General features: G+C 38.8%; 1 protein-coding gene across 5 annotated transcripts in view; it reads right to left on the bottom strand.

The window, feature by feature from the left end:
* The window catches only part of TMTC2 (transmembrane O-mannosyltransferase targeting cadherins 2), a 1,049,079-nt gene that overhangs the window by 134,681 nt on the left and 901,316 nt on the right, over positions 1–13,082 (bottom strand). The window lies entirely within an intron of this gene.

Below are 13,082 nucleotides of genomic sequence, written 5' to 3'. Positions count from 1 at the left end.
ATCACCAAAATAAAATTAAGCAGGAGAAATCAGATCAATTCTAAGAATCATTTTGCACTGATAAGATATCGGTTTAACCACTGTCTCAAAATTATCAAAACTCGTTAAATCATCTCTTACTGTATTGTCTTCATGTGTGTCAATGTTTTGCGGGGTCCTATATATAAAGACAACTTTGCACATTAATCCTCCAAGCCTTTATGGCTTCAGTAAAAAATTATTCAAAATTGAGTTATGGACTAGATTTTTAAAAATCACATTAATACGGAATATCTCAATGAAGAGCCATTTACACAAGAGTATACACTTTTACCTTTATCATTATTTTAGAGTATACAAATGCCATCTCAAACACAAGGTTCATACGACATGTGAATTGCACATTCATCTTTTTAAATTATTCATATGAGAAGGAAGAATGTTACCTCTCAGTGCAGGCCACTGCAGTGGCAAGTCCGGCAGCTTATGACTTAGAATCCTGTAATAGCTAATTTACAGTAGTCTTCTATTTCAAAGCTCTTATGTCTTAGATGGGTTCATACCTCTCAACACAAATTCTTACTTTCCAGCTCACTTAACTCTAATCATTAGTCCCACTCCAATAACTCTTCAACCCATTGGGAACACTAATTTATTTATCTATCACTCTTTCATTGGCAACCAGCCCCTCATTTTCTTATTTTTTAAAATATCCAGTTTAGATTCCTGGTCCACAACTCTCACCTAGTCTTTGAACAAAACCTGAGCTCCTGAGCCGGAGCTTCAAGATGGCAGAAGAGTAAGAGGGGGAGATCACCTTCCTCCCCACAGATACATCAGAAATACCTCTACGTGTGGAACAGCGCCTACAGAACACCTACTGAACGCTGGCAGAAGACCTCAGACCTCCCAGGAGGCAAGAAACTCCCCATGTACCTGGGTACAGCAAAAGAAAAAAGAAAAAACAGAGACAAAGAATAGGGACGGGAACTGCACCAGTGGGAGGGAGCTGTGAAGGAGGAAAGGTTTCCACATACTAGGAAGCCCCTTCGCAGGCGGAGACTGCGGGTGGTGGAGGGGGGAAGCTTTGGAGCCACGGAGGAGAGTGCAGCAACAGGGGTGCGGAGGGCAAAGTGGAGAGATTCCCACACAGAGGATCGGTGCCGAGCAGCACTCACCAGCCCGAGAGGCTTGTCTACTCACCCACTGGGGCGGGCGGGGGCTGGGAGCTGAGGCTTGGGCTTCGGTCGGATTGCAGGGAGAGGACTGGGGTTGGCGGCGTGAACACAGCCTGAAGGGGCTAGTGCGACACAGCTAGCCGGGAGGGAGTCCGGGAAAAAGGCTGGAGCTGCCGAAGAGGCAAGAGACTTTTTCTTTCCCCTTTGTTTCCTGGTGCGCGAGGAGAGGGGATTCAGAGCGCCGCTTAAATGAGCTCCAGAGACCAGCGCGAGCCGCGGCTATCAGCGCGGACTCCAGAGAGGGGCATGAGATGCTAAGGCTGCTGCTGCCGCCACCAAAAAGTCTGTGTGCAAGCACAGGTCACTATCCACACCTCCCCTCCCGGAAGCCTGTGCAGCCCGCCACTGCCAGGGTCCCGTGATCCGGGGACAACTTCCACGGGAGAACGCACAGCGCGCCTCAGGCTGGTGCAACATCACGCCGGCCTCTGCCGCCGCAGGCTCGCCCCGCATCCGTACCCCTACCTCCCCACGGCCTGAGTGAGCCAGAGCCCCCGAATCAGCTGCTCCTTTAACCCCATCCTGTCTGGGCAGGAACAGAAGCCCTCAGGCTACCTACACGCAGAAGTGGGTCCAAATCCAAAGCTAAACCCTGGGAGCTGTGCGAACAAAGAAGAGAAAGGGAAATCTCTCCCAGCAGCCTCAGGAGCAGCGGATTAAATCTCCACAATCAACTTGATGTACCCTGCATCTGTGGAATACCTGAATAGACAACGAATCATCCCAAATTGAGAAGGTGGACTTTGGGAGCAAAGATACATTATTTATTCCCCTTTTTCTCTTATAGTGAGTGTGTATGTGTATGCTTCTGTGTGTTATTTTGTCTGTATAGCTTTGCTTTCACCACTTGTCCTAGAGTTCTGTCCGTCCGATTTTTTTTTTTTTTTACTCTCTAAAATTATTTTCTTAATCATTATTTTTTATTTTAATAACTTTATTTTATTTTACTTTATTTTATTTTATCCTCTTTCTTTTTTTCCTCCCTTTTATTCTGAGCTGTGTGGATGAAAGGCTCTTGGTGCTATAGGCAGGAGTCAGTGCTGTGCCTCTGAGGTGGGAGAGCCAACTTCAGGACACTGGTCCTCAAGAGAACTCCCAGCTCCACGTAATATCAAATGGCAAAAATCTCCCAGAGATCTCCATCTCAACGCCAAGGCCCAGCTTCACTCAACGACCAGCAAGCTACAGTGCTGGACACCCTATGCCAAACAACTAGCAAGACAGGAACACAGCCCCATCCATTAGCAGAGAGGCTGCCTAAAATCATAATAAGGCCACAGACACCCCAAAACATACCACCAGACGTGGACGTGCCCACCAGAAAGACAAGATCCAGCCTCATCCACCAGAACACAGGCACTAGTCCCCTCCACCAGGAAGCCTACACAACCCACTGAACCAATCTTAGTCACTGGGGACAGACACTAAAAGCAATGGGAACTATGAACCTGCAGCCTGCAAAAAGGAGACACCAAACACAGTAAGATAAGCAAAATGAGAAGACAAAAAAACACACAGCGGATGAAGGAGCAAGGTAAAAACCCACCAGACCTAATAAATGAATAGGAAATGGGCAGTCTACCTGAAAAAGAATTCAGAATAATGATAGTAAAGATGATCCAAAATCTTGGAAATAGAATAGAGAAAATACAAGAAACGTTTAACAAGGACCTAGAAGAATTAAAGAGCAAACAAACAGTGATGAACAACACAATAAATGAAATTAAAAATTCTCTAGAAGGGATCAGTAGCAGAATAACTGAAGCAGAAGAATGGATAAGTGACCTGGAAGATAAAATAGTGGAAATAACTACTGCAGAGCAGAATAAAGAAAAAAGAATGAAAAGAACTGAGGAGTCTCAGAGACCTCTGGAACAACATTAAACGCACCAACATTCGAATTATAGGGGTCCCAAAGAAGAAGAGAAAAAGAAAGGGACTGAGAAAATATTTGAAGAGATTATAGTTGAAAACTTCCCTAATACGGGAAAGGAAATAGTTAATCAAGTCTAGGAAGCACAGAGAGTCCCATACAGGATAAATCCAAGGAGAAACTCGCCAAGACACATATTAATCAAACTATCAAAAATTAAATACAAAGAAAACATATTAAAAGCAGCAAGGGAAAAACAACAAATAACACACAAGGGAGTCCCCATAAGGTTAACAGCTGATCTTTCAGCAGAAACTCTGCAAGCCAGAAGGCAGTGGCAGGACATATTTAAAGTGATGAAGGAGAAAAACCTACAACCAAGATTACTCTACACAGCAAGGATCTCATTCAGATTTGATGGAGAAATTAAAACCTTTACAGACAAGCAAAAGCTGAGAGAGTTCAGCACCACCAAACCAGTTTTGCAACAAATGCTAAAGGAACTTCTCTAGGCAGGAAACACAAGAAAAGGAAAAGACCGACAATAACAAACCCAAAACAATTAAGAAAATGGGCATAGGAACATACATATCGATAATTACCTTAAATGTAAATGGATTAAATGCTCCCACCAAAAGACACAGACTGGCTGAATGGATACAAAAACAAGACCCGTAGATATGCTGTCTATAAGAGACCCACTTCAGACCTAGGGACACATACAGACTGAAAGTGAGGGGACGGAAAAAGATATTCCATGCAAATGGAAATCAAAAGAAAGCTGGAGTAGCAATTCTCATATCAGACAAAATAGACTTTAAAATGAAGACTATTACAAGAGACAAAGAAGGACACTACATAATGATCAAGGGATCAATCCAAGAAGAAGATATAACAATTGTAAATATTTATGCACCCAACATAGGAGCACCTCAATACATAAGGCAAATACTAACAGCCATAAAAGGGGAAATCGACAGTAACACAATCATAGTAGGGGACTTTAACACCCCACTTTCACCAATGGACAGATCATCCAAAATGAAAATAAATAAGGAAACACAAGCTTTAAATGATACATTAAACAAGATGGACTTAACTGATATTTATAGGACATTCCATCCAAAAACAACAGAATACACTTTCTTCTCAAGTGCTCATGGAACATTCTCCAGGATAGATCATATATTGGGTCACAAATCAAGCCTTCGTAAATTTAAGAAAATTGAAATCGTATCAAGTATCTTTTCTGACCACAACGCTATGAGACTAGGTATCAATTACAGGAAAAGATCTGTAAAAAAATACAAACACATGGAGGCTAAACAATACACTACTTAATAACCAAGTGATCACTGAAGAAATCAAAGAGGAAATCAAAAAATACCTAGAACAAATGACAATGAAGACACGACGACCCAAAACCTACGGGATGCAGCAAAAGCAGTTCTAAGAGGGAAGTTTATAGCAATACAATCCTACCTTAAGAAACAGGAAACATCTCAAATAAACAAGCTAACCTTGCATCTAAAGCAATTAGAGAAAGAAGAACAAAAAAACCCCAAAGTTAGCCGAAGGAAAAAAATCATAAAGATCAGATCAGAAATAAATGAAAAAGAAATGAAGGAAACAATAGCAAAGATCAATAAAACTAAAAGCTGCTTCTTTGAGAAGATAAACAAAATTGATAAACCATTAGCCAGACTCATCAAGAAAAAAAGGGAGAAGACTCAAATCAATAGAATTAGAAACGAAAAAGAAGTAACAACTGACACTGCAGAAATACAAAGGATCATGAGAGATTACTCTGAGCAACTGTATGCCAAAAAAATGGACAACCTGGAAGAAATGGACAAATTCTTAGAAAAGCACAACCTTCCGAGACTGAACCAGGAAGAAATAGAAAATATAAACAGACCAATCACAAGCACTGAAGTTGAAACTGTGATTAAAAATCTTTCAACGAACAAAAGCCCAGAACCACATGGCTTCACAGGCAAATTCTATCAAACATTTAGAGAAGAGCTAACACCTATCCTTCTCAAACTCTTCCAAAATATAGCAGAGGGAGGAACACTCCCAAACTCATTCTACGAGGCCAACATCACGCTGATACCAAAACCAGACAAAGATGTCACAGCGAAAAAAACTAGAGGCCAAATTCACTGATGAACATAGATGCAAAAATCCTCAACAAAATACTAGCAAACAGAATCCAACAGCACATTAAAAGGATCATACACCATGATCAAGTGGGGTTTATTCCAGGAACGCAAGGATTCTTCAATATACGCAAATCAATCAATGTGATACACCATATTAACAAATTGAAGGAGAAAAACCATATGATCATCTCAATCGATGCAGAGAAAGCTTTCGACAGAATTCAACACCCATTTATGATAAAAACCCTGCACAAAGTAGGCCTAGAGGGAACTTTCCTCAACATAATAAAGGCCATATATGACAAACCCACAGCCAACATCGTCCTCAATTGTGAAAAACTGAAACCATTTCCACTAAGATCAGGAACAAGACAAGGTTGCCCACTCTCACCACTATTATTCAATATAGTTTTGGAAGTTTTAGCCACAGCAATCAGAGAAGAAAAAGAAATAAAAGGAATCTAAATCGGAAAAGAAGAAGTAAAGCTGTCACTGTTTGCAGATGACATGATACTATACATAGAGAATCCTAAAGATACTACCAGAAAACTACTTGAGCTAATCAATGAATTTGGTAAAGTTGCAGGATACAAAATTAATGCACAGAAATCTCTCGCGTTCCTATACACTAATGATGAAAAATCTGAAAGTCAAATTAAGAAAACACTCCCATTTACCATTGCAACAAAAAGAATAAAATATCTAGGAAAAACCTACCTAAGGAGACAAAAGACCTGTATGCAGAAAATAATAAGACACTGATGAAAGAAATCAAAGATGATACAAATAGATGGAGAGATATACCATGTTCTTGGATTGGAAAAATCAACATTGTGAAAATGACTCTACTACCCAAAGCAATCTACAGATTTAATGCAAGCCCTATCAAACTACCACTGGCATTTTTCACAGAACTAGAACAAAAAATTTCACAATTTGTATGGAAACACAAAAGACCCCGAATAGCCCAAGTAATCTTGAGAATGAGAAATGGAGCTGGAGGAATCAGGCTCCCTGACTTCAGACTATATTACAAAGCTACAGTAATCAAGACAGTATGGTACTGGCACAAAAACAGAAACATAGATCAATGGAACAGGATAGAAAGCCCAGAGATAAACCCACGCACATATGGTCACCTTATCTTTGATAAAGGAGGAAAGAATATATAGTGGAGAAAAGACAGCCTCTTCAATAAGTGGTGCTGGGAAAACTGGACAGGTACATGTAAAAGTATGAAATTAGAACACTCCCTAACACCATACACAAAAATAAACTCAAAATGGATTGAAGACCTAAATGTAAGGCCAGACACTATCAAACTCTTAGAGGAAAAGATAGGCAGAACAGTCTATTACATAAATCACAGCAAGATCCTTTTTGACCCAGATCCTAGAGCAATGGAAATAAAAACAAAAATAAACAAATGGGACCTAATGAAACTTAAAAGCTTTTGCACAGCAAAGGAAACCATAAACAAGAACAAAGGACAACCCTCAGAATGGGCGAAAACATTTGCAAATGAAGCAACTGACAAACGATTAATCTCCAAAATTTACAAGCAGCTCATGCAGCTCAATATCAAAAAAACAAACAACCCAATCCAAAAATGGGCAGAAGACCTAAATAGACATTTCTCCAAAGAAGATGTACAGATTGCCAACAAACACATGAAAGAATGCTCAACATCATTAATCATTAGAGAAATGCAAATCAAAACTACAATGAGATATCATCTCACACCGGTCAGAATGGCCATTATCAAAAAATCTAGAAACAATAAATGCTGGAGAGGGTGTGGAGAAAAGGGAACCCTCTTGCACTGTTGGTGGGAATGTAAATTGATACAGCCACTATAGAGAACAGTATGGAGGCTCCTTAAAAAACTAAAAATAGAACTACCATATGATCCAGCGATCCCACTACTGGGCATATACCCTGAGAAAACCATAATTCAAAAAGAGTCATGTACCAAAATGTTCATTGCAGCTCTATTTACAATAGCCAGGACAGGGAAGCAACCTAAGTGTCCATCGACAGATGAATGGATAAAGAAGATGTGGCACATATATACAATGGAATATTACTGAGCCATAAAAAGATACGAAATTGAGTTATTTGTAGTGAGGTGGATGGATCTAGAGTCTGTCATACAGAGTGAAGTAAGTCAGAAAGAGAAAAACAAATACTGTATGCTAACACATATATATGGAATCTAGGAAAGAAAAAAAAAAGGTCATGAAGAACCTAGGCGCAAGACAGGAATAAAGACACAGACCTACTAGAGAATGGACTTGAGGATATGGGGAGGGGGAAGGGTAAGATGTGACAAAGTGAGAGAGTGGCATGGACATATATATATACACTACCAAACGTAAAATAGATAGCTAGTGGGAAGCAGCCGCATAGCACAGGGAGATCAGCTCGGTGCTTTGTGACCACTTAGAGGGGTGGGATAGGGAGGGTGGGAGATGCAAGAGGGAAGACATATGGGAACATATGTATATGTATAATTGATTCACTTTGTTATAAAGCAGAAACTAACAGACCATTGTGAAGCAATTATACTCCAATAAAGATGTTAAAAAAAAAAAAAGAATATTACAAGAATAAAAAAAAAAAACAAAAAAACCTGAGCTCCTGTACTTAAGCCGTCACCGGTACTTACTTGAAGAAAAAGAAAAAAACCAACCCTCAATCCTAATTAAATCCAACTTTCTTATCATACCATGCCTGTACCCACCCTGCTCAACATGACTTTAGAAAGCACACACAGTCACATGGGCTAGTCTCACTCTGGACCTCAGCAGTGCTCTGGAATTCTAATATACATCCCCAGTGAGTTCACTCTCCTAATTACAAAGATTATCTCATACCACTTTTCATCTCCTCAAATTTTCAGCACCCACTTCTTCTCCCCACTCTCAGGAGATAACCACATTCTTAGTTCACTGAACAAACTGAAGCAACCAAAACAGACCATCTCCTCCTCCCATGCCTATGCCTCTATTGATGAATCCTGAAGATCCCTTTTGTTACACTGGATGACAAATCTCTGCATCTATCTAAGGTCAACCCATTCACTTATATGCATTTCAAACTTGTCTCCATCTCAAGGACTTTGTTCCTTTAGTTATCACTTCTCTCTCAAACATAAATTTTATTTTTTCTCATATTACTGGATGGTTTCTATTTGCACACCAATGTTTTATAATAACTTTCACTAAAGAAAAAAGAAAACTATACCTATGTGCCATTTAGTCACTGCTTAAATTCTCTGCTTCCATCTTGGCAAACTTTCTCAAAGGGTTTATTTATGTTTGCTGCCTCCTTTTGATCTCTTAGGGCTTTGATCACAACCATTCCATTGAAATTGTTTTATTCAAGGATAATGACAATCTCCATGTTGGTAAATTCCATGGTTATATGGTCTATATGTAGTTTTAATTTTACTCAATGTTTCAGCAGCTTTTGACTAGATATTTCCTCCTTCTTGAAACATTTTCTTGTCTTCAATTACAAGACACTACATAATCTTGGTTTTTATTTTACTGTTTCTGTTCAGACTCATTCTCTGTATTTTCTTCCTCTTCCTGACTATTAAGTACTGGAATGACCTAGAACTCAATCTTTGCCTCTGCTTTCTCTATCCACCCTCACTTCTTAGGTAATGTCATCCAGTCTGAGGGCTTTGGAAACCATCTATATAATTTGATAACTCCTAAATTTATATCCTCATCTTAGAATGCCCCCACTATCTCTTGACTGTTCATCTAAGTGCCAAATCTCTCTCCTCACTTGGATCTTTAATAGACATCTCACACTTAACGTTTCTAAAATAGACATTTGATTATTTCTATCCCTTCAAACCTGGCCCCACAAGTTGCTGTGGCCAAAAACTTTGGAGCATTTTTTTTTTTTTACATCTAAAATTCAAATCCTAAATCATGAACAATTACATTGTGCTCAGTCTTTAGAATATACCTGAATGTACTTTTTTTTTTTTTTTTAACCTCCACTGCTAGCCCCTTAATCTAAGATATTACCTTCCACAGTAGTTGGAGGGATCTTTTAAAAATCTGATTATGACACTTCTTATGTCAAAAACTCCCAATGGCTTCCCATCTGGTTCACCTTGGGGACCTTACATCATGGTCTAGTATATTCTCTATGACCTCTCTCTTACCTGTCCCTTTAACCTTATCTCCTAATGCCCCTCCCCTATTTTCTGAACTCAACATATTTACACTTATTTCCTCTTCCTTAATTCCTTTCTTCCTTATATTGAGAAGACTTGTTCATTCACTTTATTCAGGTCTTTTGTCAAATTTACCTCCCCAGAGAATCCTTTCATGAACATCCTTTCTAAAATAATCTTCCCGTTTTATTCTCTACCTTTAATCTGCTTTATTTTTCTTCATAACACTTATTTCCAAGAAATATTATAATAGTATACATATTTACATATTTGCTTATTTATTGACTAACTCCTCCAATGGACTATAGACTCTTAAGGACTTACTCTCTGTCTTGCTAATTCCCCTGTGCCTAACACAGTACTTGGCACACAGTGAGAGCAAAATAATCATGTATTGAATGAACAAATGATGATAAAACAAACGAATTTAGATAAATCCATTACAAAATTCAACAATTCAAACTTATTCTATTTAAGATTCTATTACCTATTCTCATGTGTCATAAGTAGTGCATCCTTGGTGGCTTAAGTAAAATGTTCTTTAGTATTTTTATCATTAACTATGAATTTCAAATATAGGAGTTATCTAGAGTTTCCTTAGTATCGCTACTTTAGCATGATATTCAAAGATGAATCCCATTCAAATATAATGACATTCACCCTAGGGTCTCACCTGCCCTTGTTCTAGAATAGTATTTCATTGTAGTTTTGTGTCAAAATACCTGACCTCCAATACAGACTTAGCTCATTATTAGTTGTGTGACCTTAAACAAATGATTTAACCTCTCTGTGCCTGTTTCTTCATCTGTACAATGGAGAAAATTCCCATAATATAAATAAAGGATTAAGAGATATAATGCATATAAGGTACCTACATATAGTACCTGGTCCCCAGCTTGCACTTAAAAAATGTCAGGTATTATTACACATATATTTCAGAAGGTCTTGACTGCTTTGTCCCTGACTTAAGGTAAAATATTTCTGGGGACACTGGCTTCCTTCTCACTATAAATTATTTTGTGAACATGGGTGGTAGACAAGGATTGAAAAAAAATCAGGAGTTCTAGGATTAAAACTTGCCAGTGTTACTTGGTTATGATATTAGGTTCTGAATATCTGATCCTCAGATTCTGAATTCTGCTTACCTTTCTACTTCAGAGATCTGCCAACTTCTCTCTATTCAGGAGCCCTCCCAGGACTTGCCTACTTTCCTTTATCTACCGAATACTTACTTACTTGATAGTCAAACACCACTGCCTGCCATTTGCCAGATCTTTGTACATCTTAAATCTAGCACCTTTATCTCTCTGCCACAAACTTTGTAAATCATATTTCTGGCTCTGCTTCTGACTATGTTTCATTACAAGTTTGTGTATTTATTCTGATAGGTCAATATGACATACTTCTTAGCATAATTTTATATTATGCTTTTGGAAAATTTAGTCAGAGATAGAAAAACAACTAAATTCAAACTAATGTCAGCATCTATGTTAATGTTTCTTCATCTATTGTATTTTTATTTTTCAGAGGATTCTTTCCTCCTTTACATAAATTTTATCCCTCTACATATCTCTGAAACGAATGCTCTTTATTGAATACAGTAAATAATTTACATGATTAAAAATCAAGAGGATTTTTCTATTAAAATGGATTTCATTTGTTATTTTCAAAATATTTTATGAGAGGGCAGTTATTCTCAAGCAACTAGCTAGTTCCTCCTAAAATCTAGTATGTGCTATTATGTTGTGTTATACTCCTTGATTTAAACTCTAAACTAGAAGTGAAACAAATAAAATAGTTATAGGTTATTTACTAAATTAAAAATGCAGTCTTCCAAAATATATTTCTATTGCCACTCTTAAAGTTCAACAACCCTGTCTTATTGGATAGATTTGAAACATTCAGTCAGAACAAGGTAATAAAGGGGCATTATTTTTCATGTTTAAGTGAGCATATTACTTGAAAATTTGAAAAAAAAGACTTTAGCCTAACTATTTCAATGTATACTCTACCCACTGATGCTTGTCTCTAAATTTTAAAACTCTTTACATATTTATAAATTTGAAGGTCAAAAAGGTAATGGAAGCTTTAAGAGTGAAAAGCAAGAATAAAATTCACCTTATATTTTACACTAAGATTTAATACCTTCATAGTGCTAAATTACAGTGTGAAAATGCAGGCATTTGGTACTGTAACTGGATTAGCAAACAACATACAAGTAGACAGCAGAAATGAAACTGAATGCATATCAAATACAATACCCAAGCAAATAAATAAGAAGAACAGTGTGTTGTAAATCTCCCCAAATGAAACTGACGTATGGAAGGTCATGCTGATTTACATGCTAAATAAATAAAAATCAATAGTGTGATTCAGCATTTAAAGCTAATGAGTTATGGAGGTGCTTTTATAGTATTTAGAATAGCAGCGCAGATGTAAAGTGAAGCTTTCTAAATTACCTAAGCAAAGAAAAACATACAAGGGTTAGTAAGGAGTCAGAGGAAAGATCTAGAATAAGAGTTTGAGACATTAGAAAGACTTCATAATACATCAGAGAATCATGAAAAATTGTTCCTAAAGTAGATTGCAGAATGAACAAGATATAAGATAAAGGAATAGCACAAGATGGTCATACAGTGAAATATTTTGACAATAAGGATAGTTAAACACAAGACTAACTTTAAGTTGTGGAGTCATTTGCTTAGAGAGATTTTAGCATGGACTAGGTCTTCATAGATGACATAGCTGGAACACAGTTCTTTCAAAAATGCTAAAGTGTTCACCAGACTGCTTAGAATATGTTTGCAATTCCAAAAAATAAAACTTGGAATTCAGCGTCAGTGAACCTGATTCTGAATTCCAGCTGAACCAGTGTTTCTTCTCACTCATCATGGCCGAAGTATAAAGAAGTAAAGTTTGTTAGTGAGAAGAAAGAACACAGACATGCTCACTTATGTCACGGAGAGAGACAGACACAGACATACACATCCAGGAAGCCACAGCCATTACCATTCATTAAAAAATACATATATAGGAGGCTGCCGAGAAGATGGCGGAAGAGTAAGACGCGGAGATCACCTTCCTTCCCACAGATACAGTAGAAATACATCTACACGTGGATCTGCTCCTACAGAACACCCACTGAACGCTGGCAGAAAACGTCAGACCTCCCAAAAGGCAAGAAACTCCCCCCCTACTTGGGTAGGGCAAAAGAAAAAAGAAATAACAGAGACAAAAGAATAGGGACGGCACCTGCACCAGTGGGAGGGAGCTGTGAAGGAGGAAAGATTTCCACACACTAGGAAGCCCCTTCGCGGGCAGAGACTGCGGGTGGCAGAGGGGGGAAGCTTCGGAGCCACGGAGGAGAGTGCAGCCACAGGGGTGCGGAGGGCAAAGCGGAGAGATTCCCGCACTTCCCGCACGGAGGCTCGGCGCTGACCAGCACTCACCAGCCCGAGAGGCTTGTCTGCTCGGCCGCCGGGGCGGGCGGGGCTGGGAGCTGAGGCTCGGGCTTCGGTCGGATCGCAGGGAGAGGACTGGGGTTGGCGGCGTGAACACAGCCTGAAGGGGTTAGTTCACCACAGCTAGCCGGGAGGGAGTCCGGGAAAAAGTCTGCAGCTGCCGAAGAG

The sequence above is a fragment of the Balaenoptera ricei genome, chromosome 10 (assembly GCF_028023285.1).
Source record: "Balaenoptera ricei isolate mBalRic1 chromosome 10, mBalRic1.hap2, whole genome shotgun sequence".
Taxonomy (NCBI): domain Eukaryota; kingdom Metazoa; phylum Chordata; class Mammalia; order Artiodactyla; family Balaenopteridae; genus Balaenoptera; species Balaenoptera ricei.
This window is presented reverse-complemented; position numbering and strand designations above follow the sequence as displayed.